Below are 15,607 nucleotides of genomic sequence, written 5' to 3'. Positions count from 1 at the left end.
AATTAAGTATCGCTTTAGAGAATGTTGCAAAGTGACGTTGGTAGTTAAGAACATAGAACAGGCCCTTCAGCCCATCATATTGGGTTTAGGAATGGGCAATAAATGGCAGTCTCACGCACACAGTGACACCCGCATCCTGAAAATAATAAATATAGGAAAAGTTGTGGGTCCACAAACCTGTACATATTCTGAATATAAACATCTAGAAACATTTACGAAACATTTGGACAGGTACGTGGATAGGACAGGTTTAGAGAGATATGTGACAAATGCAGACAGATGGGGCTAGTGCAAATGGGACACGTTGGCCAGTGTGGGCAAGTTGGGCCAAAGGGCCTGTTTCCACACTGTAAGACTCTATGACTCCATAGTCAGAAACTTTCCTGGAAATTTGGAATCATAGAACCATACCAGCACAGGAACAGGCCACAATATCAGAGCCAAACATGGTGCCAAGTTAAGCTGACTTCCTCTGCCCACACGCACGTGATCCATATCCCTCCATTCTCTCCATATCCATGAACCTTTCCAAAAGCCTCTTAAATGCCAGTATTGTACCTGTATATTAAGTGGGCAAAATTGTGGCAAATAGGTTCAGAATAAAGGGCCTGTCCCACTTTACAGAGTTATTCACAAATTCTCCCGAGTTTTCAAACTGGCAGAATGTTTGTAACGAGCGGATATATCGTAGCGGCTCATTATGCCAGCCAAAGGTACTCGGGGCAATTTATTTACTCGTGGACATTTTTCATCAGGCTGGAAAAAACGTCCCGACTTACCTGATGCCCCGTGTACCTACGCCTGGCATAACGAGCCGCTACGATATATCCACGAACTCCTACGGACTCGTTACGAACATTCTGCGAGTTTGAAAACTCAGGAGAATTCGTGAATAAGTCGGGAAAGCGGGACAGGCCCTTAAGGAAATGTCAAGAATGATACATGAGTGTATTTTCTGAATGGTAAGAATGTGGACTACAGCTGCACAGAGATTTTATGTTCCTTGTAGGGAAAGCATTAAATAATAATAGAAACACAGGAATATAATGAAACAAATATTTACGCTGAGCTATAAAAGAGACATTAGGGTAAATGTTTTACTAGAAAGGCAAGCTTACAAGGAGATCTTGAAAAACTGAAAAGCAAAGAGACTCAGGAAATGAATTTCAGATCCTAACGTCATAGGGCCCTTCACCCCATCTGTGCTGACCAGCGATCGCCCATTTACACTCTTTGGACTTTAGAGATACTGCGCGTAAACAAGCCCTTCAGCCCACCCGAGTCCTAGCTGACCAACGATCACTTCATACACTAGTACTCGAAGGGCCGAAAGGCCTACTCCTGCTTCTATGTTTCTAATTGGGGAAGTAGACCAAGGGATGGCAGATGGAAATGCAGATGGAATTACCTGACCAGTGTGAGGTAATTCATTTTGATAAGTCATGCCAAAGGTCCATGGTCTGCGAAATCTAACCATGCAGAGGTTTGGAGGGTGAAGTCTGAACATTGTAAAAACAAATATCGCCTGTGGTCATTGCTGAGGCCTCTCTAAATCATATGGCCTTCACATCTCAGTTTTCAATGAGTACAATGTGCAAGAAGGAACTGCAGGTGCTGGTTTGCACCGAAGATAAACGCAATATGCTGGAGTAACTCAGCGGGACAGGCAGCATCTCTGGAGAGAAGGAATGGGTGACGTTTTGGGTCGAGACCCTTCTTCAGACTAAAGGGCCAGCCCCACTTGGCAAAAAAATTTTTGGCGACTGCCGGCGTCATTGACTGACGTATCTGGGTCGCCGAAAGATTTTAAACATTTCAAAATCCATCGGCGACAAAAAAAATGTCGCGACACTTGAGGAAACACCGCGCGTTAATATGTCATCACGCCACGACTTTCTCGTTGACCGTTCTATGATGCCGATAGTCGCCGAAAAAATCCCCAAATGGGACAGGCCCTTAAGAGTCAGGGGAGAGGGAGACATAGAGATATGTAAGGGTAAGGTGTGAAAACGCTGATCAAAGGGGCCGATGGTCAAGGAAATGTAGAATGGTACGTTGTTAGCTCTGGGGAAGGGGACAACGAGGCATACAATCAGTAATATTTAATCAGGAGGACAATGAAACCAGTCGGAGAACCAGGATGGGGGAGGGGACGGAGAGAGAGGGAAAGAAAGAGTTACATACCAAAGATCCTATAGCGAGCAAGATAGTCCACTCGACGAACAAGACGTAGTACGGTCATGGGCAGATTCATGGGTGATTTCCGTAACCGGCTTCCGTCTCCGCACCAAAGATCCCATAGGATAATAGTGCGGAGACGGAAGCCGGTTACGGAAACATCCTCGTAAAAATAAAGGTTATTTGGTAAAAAATCTTCTCCTCATTTTCAGAATTATAATTTATTAACACAAACTGTTCCCCCGCAACGTTGATTACATTGCGAGTCGGGTCGGGTCCGGTTACTGAAATGGATGAAAAAAAGGCCCTCGTTCAGTTCCGTTGCGTACTACACGTCAGCCCATTGCATTTAGCAGGAGTGGTCTATCTTGCTCCGCTATAGGATCTTTGATTCATACCTCAGCCAAAGGTGTTGAGGACAATGATTTGTTTTAAAACCTTGATACTTTCCTTGTCCACAGAGCAGTGACACAAGCTTCTTTCTTCCCCTGCGTAACCTGATCTTATCAATATGACCAGGACCTATTCAAATTTTCCGCAGATATCTTACTTCAGGGCATTTATGCACTTCACCTCCACCTCTTCAAGTGGTGGAAATCCTACTTTCTGAGTAAAGATGTTTCTTGGAATAATGAGGAATTCTTTAATTCATTTCTTAATAATTGACATTTTTAATGTCTTTGTTTGTTTTGAACACACCCTAAATTCATCCGTGTTACTAACCCTGTTGTAATTTTAAATATTTCTACCAATGGGCTAGTGAAAGAACCAAACCTGTTTTGTTTTATCTGGAACTTGTATCCTCTCATCCTGGTTTGTGTCCCGAAACGTCACCCATTCCTTCTCTCCAGCGATGCTGCCTGTCCCGCTGAGTTACTCCAGCTTTTTGTGTCTATCTTCGGTTTAAACCAGCATCTGCAGTTTCTGCTTACACACAAGGTTGGAGGTACAGGGGCAATGAAAATCTTACTTTCAGCAGAATCATAGGTGCATAGAATCAGACAACACACTGACAAAAACACAAATTAAACACAAATTAAAATAACAGAACTAGTGCGGATGAGCAGTGGCGGATTGGGTCTAAAAATATTGGTTGCCAGGAGACAAAGGGGGCCCACTTCATCAGGGGCCCATTTGCCATTGGGCAAGCTGACACCCTGGCCAGTCCGCCACTGTGGATGAGTGATCGATGATCAGCGTAGACTCGGTGGTCCGCAGAGCCCATTTCCATGCTGTAACTTTCAATTAATCGAATCATCAATCAAAATTCTACAAGGCATTAAAATGAAAAATACCTTGCAAACAAACAGCAAGAAATGAGTGCAAAAATACACATTTAGAAAACAAGTGCATGGTTGGTAGGCAAAAATGCTGGAGAAACTCAGCGGGTGAGGCAGCATCTATGGAGAGAAGGAATAGGCGACGTTTCGGGTCGAGACCCTTCTTGATTTTTGATTTTGATTTTGATTCAATTTATTGTCATTGCACTTTTCAGTGCAACGAAACGGCTTAGCCTGCAGTCATAACATAGAATATATAACAAACACTCAACACAGTTTAAAGTCCCAAAGTCATTGTCTCTTCCCTCCTTACTCTTCATATCATGGTAGTGTATTTTTTCGTTGCTGAGATAGCGGTTAGGAATGTAATGGGTGTGATTAATGTACAGAGAGAAAAATAAAGTAATAAAGATTTCAAAGACTTAAAAAACGAAGCCGACATGGGTGCGGCAGAATGGCGTAATGGTAGAGTCGCTGCCTTCCAGCGCCAGAGACCCGGGTTTGATCCTCACATCGGGTGCTATCTGTGTGGAGTAATTATTAATATAATCAAAATGCAGGGTGGCGCGGCAGTGGAATTGCTGCCTGACAGTACCAGAGACACAGGTTCGATCTTGACTATGGGTCTTGTCTGTAAGGAGTTTGTGCGTTCCCCCTGTGACCTTGTGGGTTTTCTCCAGGTGCTCGGGTTTCCTCCCGCATTCCAAAGTGTAGGTTAATAGGCCTCTCTAAACTGTCATTAGTATGTCGGATAAAGCTATTGTACTAATAGTATGTTGGATAAAGCTAGTGTACTTTAATTAATCGTTGGCTGGCATGGACCTGGTGGGCCACGCTGTATCTCTCAACTGAACTTAACTATATAAAAGATACATCACAAGATAAATACAATACAATATATACAATACCTTTTATTTGTCATTTGAACCTCACATGACAAACGAAATTTGGTTTCTGCAGTCATACAAAAAAAGAACCAAGACACACACCAACACAATTCAATTCACATAAACATCCATCACAGTGAGTCTCCTCCTCACTGTGATGGAAGGCAAAGACTTGTCTCTCCCCTGCTCTCCATTCCTCTCCCGAAGTCGAGGTCAAATCTTGGTCAAATAAACCAGGAGAGGCCAAATGTATTCGCCTCTAAACGCATGCAAACCATGTGTCTTCTTACAAACCATCTGTTCTTACAAACCATGATCTCGGGGTATCTAAATCTAAATGTTATTAGTTATTTAAGTTATGACATCGGATGGAAGCTGCATACCAAATCTTGTTGCGCTTATGTACAATGACAATAAAATATATTATTATTATTATTATGCAAACTATTCAGAAGTTCAAAAGATAGGCTTGGCTTTTACAATAGCAATTTTATTGCTGTAATCTATCAAAAAGTTGCAGAAAAACAAACTAAATACATTTTCAATATTATTGGTATTATATATTGGATTATAATAATAATAATAATAATGGATGGGATTTATATAGCGCCTTTCTAATACTCAAGGCGCTTTACATCGCATTATTCATTCACTCCTCAGTCACACTCGGTGGTGGTGAGCTACTTCTGTAGCCACAGCTGCCCTGGGGCAGACTGACGGAAGCGTGGCTGCCAATCTGCGCCTACGGCCCCTCCGACCACCACCAATCACTCACACACATTCACACACATTCACACACAGGCAAAGGTGGGTGAAGTGTCTTGCCCAAGGACACAACGACAGTATGCACTCCAAGCGGGATTCGAACCGGCTACCTTCCGGTTGCCAGCCGAACACTTAGCCCATTGTGCCATCTGTCGTCCCTTATTATCACCTCCCCAGCCTTGTCTTCACTTCTCTTGTCCACATCTCGTCTCTTTGTCGCCTCTTTCACCTCACAACCTCCACTCTTTGCCCAATAACTTACTTCCTCTTGGGCAGCTTACACCCCAGCGGATGAACATTCGCTTCTCTAACTTCAAGTAAACATTGCTTTCTCTCCCTCTCTCCCTCTCTCTCTCTCTCTCTCTCTCTCTCCATCCCTCCCCCTTTCCAGTTCTCAGACCAGTCTGACTGCCTCAGACTACATTTTATCTCTGTTTACCTTATTGTTACCTTCTTCCAGCTAACAATGATCTATTCTACATTTTCCTTGATCTACATCCCCTCCGTCCTGTTTTCACACCTTACACCTCCTTATCTATGTATCTCCCTCTCCCCTGACATCAGTCTGAAGAAGGGTCTCGAGCCAAAATGTCACCTATTCCTTCTCTCCAGAGATGCTGCCAGATGCGTAGTTTGGGCAGTGTGCGTGCGCGCGCGTTTACACTGGACTTCAGCGTGTTCCCAAACTTCTCAATGCCATCCCACATGCTCCTACTCCACTTTGAACAGTCGGGGCTTGAAATCGGCAACAAAGACAACAGAATAAACTGGAAAAACCTCAGCCGGTCAGGCAGCAGCTGTGGAGAAGGAAGCAGTGAACCATTCATATCCGAGATTCGTTGCCAGAATGGTTCAAACCCACTTTTGTTTGAATCATCTCGAACCTGAAACATTACCTATATTTCTCTTTCCACCGATGCTGCCTGATCTGAGTGTTTTCAGCATTTTCTGTCTATTAAATAATCCATACCCCAGCTACGCAACAGACAGAAAATATCCCGTTATATCGTAAGGTCATAAGTGATAAGAGTAGAATTAGGCCATTTGTCCCACCCAGTCTACTCCACCATTCATTCTTGGCTGATCTACTGTATCTCTCCCTCCTGACCCCATTCTCATGCCTTCTCCCCATAGCCTCTGACACCCGTAATAATCAAATATCTATCTATCTCTGCCTTAAAGATATCCACTGACTTGATTCCACAGCCTTCTGATCTGAAATGTCACCCATCCTTTTACTCCAGAGATGCTGCCTGACCCGCTGAGTCACTCCAGTACTTTGTGTCTAGCTTCGGTATAAACCAGCATCTGCAGTTCCTTCCTGCACAGAGCGACGTTAGAATTTTTAGTGACCAATTAGTCAACCAAATATTAAGGACATAATCTGCGCAGATTCAAATTATTACAGTAGTAATTGTGAATAATATCTATCAGCTCAGTTTCAATCTACATTAGTGCAACAGTGAGCTCAAAGTCCCTGGTTAGATCAGGACAAGAATTGCATAAAGATAGAAGATTACTGAGTTATTATTTGTGCTATCAGGGGCAGGAGAAGATTAGGAGACCCTTCTTCCGAGTTACTCTAGCATTTTGTGCCTATCTTCGGTTTAAACCAGCATCTGCAGTTCCTTCCGACAGCAAAAAGGGTCTCGACCAGAAACATCGCCCATTCCTTCTCTCTAGAGATGCTGCCTGTCCCGCTGAGTTACTCCAACATTTTGTGTCTATCTTCAGTAGTTCAGCACTGCTCTCTGGCTGTTCTGGAGACATACATACAGTACTTTAAATTGGCAGTGCATTCATTGGGGTTTAGTTTGTGCCACTCTAACATTCGCTTCTCATATGTGCAAAGGCTTTTGTAACTGCAACACCAACTTCGAAGCTGTTTGAAGTGGTGTGCTGAGGGTTTTTGATGTGACCATCTTGCAGTGTTGGCTTTTGATTAGATCAGATTTGGTGCTTGTGCAGTTACTGTATGTGGTGTACAAGATTGCATAAAACTGCTCAATGTGATCAACACTGCACTCGGCACCACTATCCATTTTAGACCTCGGGTGGTCCTAATCTCCTGCCCCCAGCCCACTCTCACCTCCTCCACTGTTTGACTGAAGCCGCTCCCCATCCTATCACCAGCTGGACCTACCATCTACCTCATTGGAGACTTTTGAACTATCTTGCGTTAGTTTTTGAGTTTAGAGATGCAACGCGGAAACAGGCCCTTCGGCCCACCGGGTCCGTGCCGACCCGCGATCCCCGCACATTAACACTATCCTACACCCACTGGGGACAGTTTTCACATTTACCAAGCCAATTAACCTACAAACCTGTACGTCTTTGTTGTGTGGGAGGAAACCCACGCAGGTCACGGGGAGAACGTACAAACTCCGTACAGACAGCACCCGTAGTCTGGATCGAACCCGGGTCTCCGGCGCTGCATTCCCTGTGAGGTAGCAACTCTACCGCTGCGCCACCGTGACTGTCTTGGTTTCTTGGTTCTTGGTTCTTGGTTTCTTGGTCCTCCAAAATATTCCAAATGGAATTTAAACTGGAGGTGGTGAAGGGAGGGCTTAAGCAAGAAAGGGTTATTGGGAAGAAAGAGCTACTTTAAATTTAGTTGCATCTGGTTGGGTAACTATAGTTGGGTGGAGATTATTCCATGCTTTAATTGTGCGGGGGAAGAACAAATTGCTGTACACATCTGTCTTTGTAGCTGGGATCACAAATTGGATCGAATGCCCTCGTCTGCTCCTAATTGATTTGGGTTTGGTGTGGGTCTTGTAGTCTATGTCGAGCTGACCATTTAACATTTTGTAAAAACAGATCAAACGGTGAGCTTCACGTCTGTCTTGGAGAGGGTTCCACCCCAGAGAATTCAGAAGTTTGGTGACACTCGCTTCTCTCTCATAGGTGTTAGTAACAAATCGAGCTGCCTGTCTTTGGACACGTTCGATGGAAGAAATGTTTTTATTTGTGTATGGGTCCCATGCTGCAACTGCGTAGTCCAAATGAGGTCTAACGAGGGTGAAGTATAGCTTCTCCTTGACAGAAGTTGAACAATGATGAAAGTTGCGCCTCAGAAAGTTTAGGACACCTGTTGCTTTCACCGTTGCATTGGTGTCGTCCCTTGAATCGGACTTTACTGGACTTCATCTTACACTAAGTGTTATTCCCTTTACCCTGTATCTGTATACGGTTTGATTGCAATCATGTATAGTCTTTCTGCTGACTGGGTAGCTTGCAACCAAAAAACTTTTCACTGTACCTCTGACTAAGTTGACAATAAATCAAACTAACTATGTAACAAAGGTAGACAAAAATGCTGGAGGAACTCAGCGGGTGAGGCAGCTTCTATGGAGCGAAGGAAATGGGCAACGTTTTGGGCTGAAACCCTTCTTCAGACTAAAGGCAGAGTTTGCTGCAGTATAAACTTGAAACTGGTGAAGGAAACGTGGACACAGAGACACAGGAGCTATTTTCTGGAGGGTGGGATGTGGGTATGCCTTTACCCACATGTATTTGCTCACACTGCCTTGCAGTCCGTGTATCTAATCTAAGTGTACTTTTTTTTTGGATTAAATTCACGTGCAGCACGGTGGCGCAGCGGTAGAGTTGCTGCCTTACAGCACTTTCAGCGCCAGAGACCCGGGTTCGATCCCGATTAGGGGTGTTGTCTGTACGGAGTTTGTACAGAGTTCTCCCCGTGACCGCGTGGGTTTTCTCCAAGATCCTCCCACACTCCAAAGACTCCAAAGACTTAATTGGCTTTGTATAAATGTAAATTGTCACTCGTGTGTATGTGTGTTTTGGATAGTGTTAACCAAATATCCTATAGCAAGCAAGATAGACCACTTGACGAAAAAGACGTAGTACGGTCATGGGCAGATTCATGGGTAATTTTCAGCTCCATTTCCGTAACCGGCTTCCGTCTCTGCGCCAAAGTTCCCACAGCGGAGCAAAGATACTAGTGCGGAGACGGAAGCCGGTTACGGAAACATCCTCGTAAAAATAAAAGTTTGTATCTAAAAATCTTTTCATTTTCAGAAATATAATTTATTAACACAAACTGTTCCCCCGCAACGTTGATTACGCTGCGGGTCGGGTCGGGTCCGGTTACTGAAATGGATGAAAAAAAGGCCCACGTTCCTCTCCGTTGCGTACTACACATCAGCCCATTGCATTTAGCAGGAATGGTCTATCTTGCTCCGCTATAGGATCTTTGGTGTTAACACGCAGGGATCGCTGATCGGTGTGGGCTCAAGAGCCTGTTTCTGCGCTGTATCTCTAAACTAAACTAAACATCATTCAGTATCTCAGCAATCCTCACACTCGTGCATTTTCCAATGTGAATTATTCCCCGGTGCAGATAGCACAAATAGTTCTTCTCGGCACTTAGCATTGCAAAACATTTTCCTCATTCCCCAAAAAGCTGGTGGCAAAAACATCCTGTGATCAGACTTTGCCACGGACTGACATTGGAATGATTTAGGGATTAACCAATTTAGCTCTTTTGACAAATTGAAATCCGAGCACACAAACGGGCCCTTCAGCCCACCTCGACCATGCTGACCCTTTTATTGCCCACCCACTCTAATCCCATAGTCCATATGATTCTACTTGTTGCTTATTTAAATGCCTGCCTAGTGCCTCTTAAATGTAGTGATTGCACTCCCCCCTCTGGCAGTGAGTTCCAGATATCAGCCATAATGAAAAATCTTTCCACTAAATCCAACAGCCCCAGTGGCCTAATGGATAAGACACTGGCCTCCCAAGCCAGGGGTTGTGGGTTTGAGCCTCACCTGGGGTGGTGAGTTTATGGGCGGTACAGTGGCAGAGCAGTAGAGTTGCTGCCTTACAGCGCCAGAGACCAGGACATGGAGAATCTATGGATTGCAGGAATATAAATGGAGAAGGGAATGAGATTGATAGGATTGGACTTTGTCTATGGAACTGACGCGCTACAATGCTGAGAACTATGTCTGCATTCTGTATCTTTCTCTTTCGCTCTCTCTCTTTCTATCATTCTCTTTCTTTCTCTTTCTCTCTCTCTCTTCTTTCTTTCTCTTTCTCTTTCTTTCTGTCTCTTTCTGTCTCTGGCTGTCTCTGCCTCATTTTTTACAAGAGTACTATGTTTACATGTTCTGTTGCCTGCCGTAAGTAAGAATTTCATTGATAGACAGGCGTGTGTCGAGCTGACCTGTGCCGCACTGATGCCAGGAGCCAGCCGTCGAAGATCTCCTCCCCATTCCTGGACCATGACCCCACATATGAGCACCAGGCCATCATTTTGCAGACCTCCTCTAAGAATGTAATTCTTCTGTTTGGGACATATGACAATAAAACGCTCTTGACTTGAGTTTGACTTGACAATAAGAAATCTAACCCCAGACCTACAATCTGGCATGAACTCTCTGGACAGTGTGAGAAAATACAAACATTCTTCCTTAAGCGATCCTCTCTCAAAACACCTTCATCCATCTGTTCTCATTTTAATGACTTTGACCCCAGTCGAAGTCGTTCCCTTTGGGTCAACCTGCACTCATCTCTTGCTGAAGCCCCTGTCCCACCTTCACAACCTAATTTGCGACCTAGTTTGCCCTTGATTCATACTCTCATCATGGTCGCCACGAGGTCGTAGGAGGTCTTCGTAACTCTTCCTCATGCTCGTGAGTGGTCTCCGCGTACTCCTGGCCTCAAGTAGGTTGCGGCGTTTTTTCCAGCCTGATAAAAAATGTCCACGAATAAAAAAAAAAAATATTGCAACTTTTTACTCGTAGGTCGATAACTGGCCCGAGAAAAAAATGCAAACATGACATCATTTTATCATGTGATCATTTTCCACTCGTAGCTAGTCGTAGTTGGTCTTGGGTGTGGAAGACTGAGGTCGAGGGGGGGTCGTAGGAGGTCGTAAACATAGTCGTAGGAGGTCGTAGACATAGTCGTAGGAGGTCGTAGGCATAGTCGTAGGAGATCGTAGACATAGTCGTAGGAGGTCGTACGAGGTCTTTTACTTCGGTGAGTCAACACGACCTTGACATTTTTTTCAACTCGTCTAGGGTCTTCGAAACTCGTGGATTAGGTTGTCCAAGTGGGACAGGCCCTTTACTCTGTTTCACAGTTCCGTTTAATGAGACGTATACCGAGGTACGGTGAAACGATTTTGTTGCGTGCTGACCAGTCAGCGGAAAGCCAATACAAGATCACAATCGAGCCGTCCACTGTACAGATACATGATAAAGGGAATAGCGTGACACTTGTTGTTTCTGAGTTTGCTTTGTACAGTTTAACAGGAAGTTGCTTATGTACGTAATGCTCCACATGTCGCAAGTTGAGTTGCGCAGACAATGCGTACGGGCAGATTTCCCAAAAACACTGTAAATATTTAGTGATAGTATTTAATGTTTGAGATTATTGATTTTGGATTATTCGAATAATTCGATAACTGCTCAGTATTTGCAATGCTGGTTGTGTAAATCCTCGTGTTACAACCACTTATGGTTTCAGGGCCAATTGACTTAAGCTTCTTTAAAATGGAATTAGTGAGAGTTTAACACAAACTGTGTGATCAAAGGAAAATAAGCAACAACAAAAAAAGGGAGGCCATTCATTCCATCTGGCTGGTTTTATCTTTCAAATACTTCACATCTGATTTATACCTTTATGGACCTTAACCCACCTTGTTCAATAATTCTTCATGACTGACCTTGGCGTACAAAAAAAAAATGATCGGGCTCCATTTTGATACAAATACATTGTTGTTTGCCAGTACCTGCTGAAACAGCTCCCCTGACTCTCACTCTGAAGAGGCGTCACGACCCGAAATGTCACCTGTTCCTTTTCTCCGGAGATGCTGTGTTTTACTCCAGCTTTTTGTGTCTGTCTTTGCAAGGAATGTATCGGTTTGGGAGAACGCAAGTGACCACATACTTTCAACGCAGCATTTAGACCACCCATTCGTCCTGTAAATTCAAGGATATGGAATCCTGAATTAAAAAAAATATTGACTGTTGAAATGACTTATTTTTGATGTCCCCACCATGTTAAATGATTTTCTGTGCCAGTGTTTCCTAATAGAGTCATAGAGTGATACAGTGTGGAAACAGGCCCTTTGGCCCAACTGGCCCATACTTGCCAACATGCCCCAGCTACACTTGTCCCACCTGCCCACATTTGGTCCATATCCCTCCAAACCTGTCCTATCCATGTACCTGTCTAACTGTTTCTTAATTGTTGGTATAGCCCCTGCCCCAACTACCTCCCCTGGCAGCTTGTTCCATACACCCACCACCCTTTGTGTGAAAAAGTTACCCCTCAGATCCCTATTCAATCTTTTCCCCTTCACCTTAAACCTGTGTCCTCTGGTCCTTGATTCACCTAATCTGGGCAAGAGACTCTGTGCATGTACCCAAACTATTCCTCCCTTGATTTTATACACCTCAATTAGATCACCCCCTCATCCTCCTGCGCTGCAAGGAATAGAGTCCAAGGAATCCTTCTTCAGAAGTCTGAAGAATCTTCAGGCCTGAAACCTCACTAATTCTTTTTCTCCAAAAATGCTGCCTGACCCGCTGAGTTACTCCGGCATTTTGTGTCTGTTTGCCACTCTAGTTAATTGATGGGAATGTGCAATTATTGTGTCGTTACACAAATCTTGGAAATATCCACTGAATATTTTAATCATTTGTTTTATGCGAAGGATTACGGCACACAGTGTACTAAAGTGATGAAAATTTGGCAGGATGGGAACTGGCCAACCCAGGTTTTGATAATATGGTTCTGCCGCTCTGTTAGCAGTCATCTGGACAATTCAAGTCAAGAGTGTTTTATTGTCTTATGTCCCAGAGAGAACAATGAAATTCTTACTTGCTGAGGTGCAACGAAATATGTGAACATAGTACACTGTAAACAATATAATAAACTAGAGAGAGAAAAAACCCCACATATGAGGAAAGATTGAAAAGACTAGGCTTGTATTCACTGGAGTTTAGAAGGATGAGGGGTTCTCTTATAGAAACATGTAAAATTATAAATGGACTGGACAAGCTAGATGCAGGAAAAATGTTCCCAATGTTGGGCGAGTCCAGAACTAGGGGCCACACAGTCTTAGAATAAAGTGGAGGTCATTTAAGACTGAGGTGAGAAAAAACATTTTCACCCAGAGGGTTGTGAATTTATGGAATTCCCTGCCACAGAGGGCAGTGGAGGCCAAATCACCGGATGGATTTAAGAGAGAGTTAGATAGAGCTCTAGGGGCTAGTGGAGTCAAGGGATATGGGGAGAAGGCAGGCACGGGTTATTGATAGGGGACGATCAGCCATGATCACAATGAATGGCGGTGCTGGCTCGAAGGGCCGAATAGCCTCCTCCTGCACCTATTTTCTATGTTTCTATACTCACAAGTACACACACACATTCAATGCCCTCTATAATGTTTGGGACAAAGACCCATCAGAACCCGTCTGAAGAAGGGTTTCGGCCCGAAACGTCGCCTATTTCCTTCGCTCCATAGATGCTGCTGCACCCGCTGAGTTTCCCCAGCAATTTTGTGTACCTTCGATATTCCAGCATCTGCAGTTCCCTTTTGAACCCATCATGTATTTATTTGCCTCTATACTCCACAATTTGAGATTTGTAATAGAAACAAAATCACATGTGGTTAAAGTGCACATTGTCAGATTTTAATAAAGGCCATTTTTATACATTTTGGTTATCCTAACACCGGAAACCCATTCAACTTCTTACAACCCTGAAGTGGGCAAGGCTAGTGCTTCAAAGTTCTGCCTCTCTATTCCTCAACAATTATTTCCAATTTCATCACAATTATAATATTACAGTCTGCTCTTCAGTTCGTTTCTCTGCGAGAGATGAGTACTTAAAATAATGGTGGGAATGAATTAACTTGAATAAAGTTACGCTGAGACACAAAATGCTGGAGTAACTCAGCGGGACAGGCAGCATCTCTGGAGAGATGTAATGGGTGATGTTTCGGGTCGAGACCCTTCTTCAGACCAGCATCTGCAGTTCTCTCCTACACATTTTGTCTGCCCCTTCACTCCAGAGACGCTGCCTGTCCCGCTGAGTTACTCCAGCATTTTGTGGCTATCTTCGATTTAAACCAGCATCTGCAGTTCTTTGCTACACATAAAGTTATGCTTACTTGTGATGCAATGGTATGAACCAGCACGCAGTAAAAAGAGTTAATTACTGGCACAGAAATTAACTGTCCCAGTAAAATAATAGTTTGCTAATTGTACCCTTTAAGCCCAAAACTATAATGACTAGTAGTGCAGCACTGGAGACTACAGTAACATCAGTTAAATAATGATTTGACTCAACTTGTTAGACTTGCTTGGCAGTAGAGAGGTTGATTCCATAGTTGATATGTTTTACATTCTCTCCTTAAGACAATCTCTTGAATGTAGCACCAATCTGCAATATCTGTCTCCTTGCACAAGCTAGTTTGGCAAGTCCACCCTATCTCTTGCAACTCGCTAGAAGTTCTTGAATAGACCACATAGGGCCATCTCTCTGCCATGCAAAGCACGCTGTGATCTGAAGCTCGGCCAAGAACAAGCTGTCCTTATTCTTTCCATTTCCACAGTTCTCAGAACTTGATCCTCATTGTCCTTAGCACCTGCGCAGCACTGACCATTTACTGGTGAAGCTCCTTCTCAAACCGTTCTTCCATGTATTTATTTCTGCAAATGTTAGTATTTGCTAAGTTTATTATATGTGCTGCACAGTGCTGGCCTCTTGGTTAAAGAGACAATGGTTCTGCAAGCATAGGAGAGAGTCATAAAATGGAGACTTGCAGGCCAACAGCATGCCTAATGCCCCTGTCCCACTTGGGAAACCTGTGGAGACTTTGCGCCCCACCCAAGGTTTCCGTGCGGTTCCCGGAGGTTGCAGGTGGTTGCCGGAGGCTGCAGGTAGTGGAAACAGGTAGGGAGACTGACAAAAACCTCCGTGAACTGCACGGAAACCTTGGGCGGGGCGCAAAGTCTCCAGAGGTTTCCGTTCAGGTTTCCTAAGTGGGACAGGGGCATAAGTAATCGACTGGCATTCCCATAATGGTGGTTCTTAAAGCTTCTGCAACATTTTTGACAGGAATGTTTAAAGTCCCTGTCCCACTTACGCGACCTTTACAGGCGACTGCCGGCACCCGTGATAGGCTGCCGAAATTTTCAACATGTTGAAGATTCAGCGGCGACCAGAAAGACGCTACGACTTTTTGGAGACCTCTCACAACCATAGGAGACCTCTCACAACCATAGGAGATCTCTCACAACCATAGGAGACCTCTCACAACCATAGGAGACCTCTCACAACCATAGGAGACCTCTCACGACCATACAGCGGGTGCAGGGAACATCTTTGGATACTTGCAGGCTTCAAAAGTCAAAACTCAGGGGTATTTAACGGTAACATTTTATGTCCTTTAGAGAACGAATTGCGGAATTTTAAACACACGTCATCATTCCTTGGTTTTACTCAAATTAA

General features: G+C 44.1%; 1 non-coding gene across 1 annotated transcript; it reads left to right on the top strand.

Annotated features, from left to right (window-relative positions):
- The first annotated feature begins 9,841 nt into the window (after positions 1 to 9,841).
- On the top strand, positions 9,842 to 9,914 carry trnag-ccc. The gene has a single exon. It is a non-coding gene; the product is annotated as a tRNA-Gly (tRNA).
- The last annotated feature ends 5,693 nt before the right edge of the window (positions 9,915 to 15,607 follow it).

This window comes from Amblyraja radiata, chromosome 38 (assembly GCF_010909765.2).
Source record: "Amblyraja radiata isolate CabotCenter1 chromosome 38, sAmbRad1.1.pri, whole genome shotgun sequence".
Classification (NCBI taxonomy): Eukaryota; Metazoa; Chordata; class Chondrichthyes; order Rajiformes; family Rajidae; genus Amblyraja; species Amblyraja radiata.
This window is presented reverse-complemented; position numbering and strand designations above follow the sequence as displayed.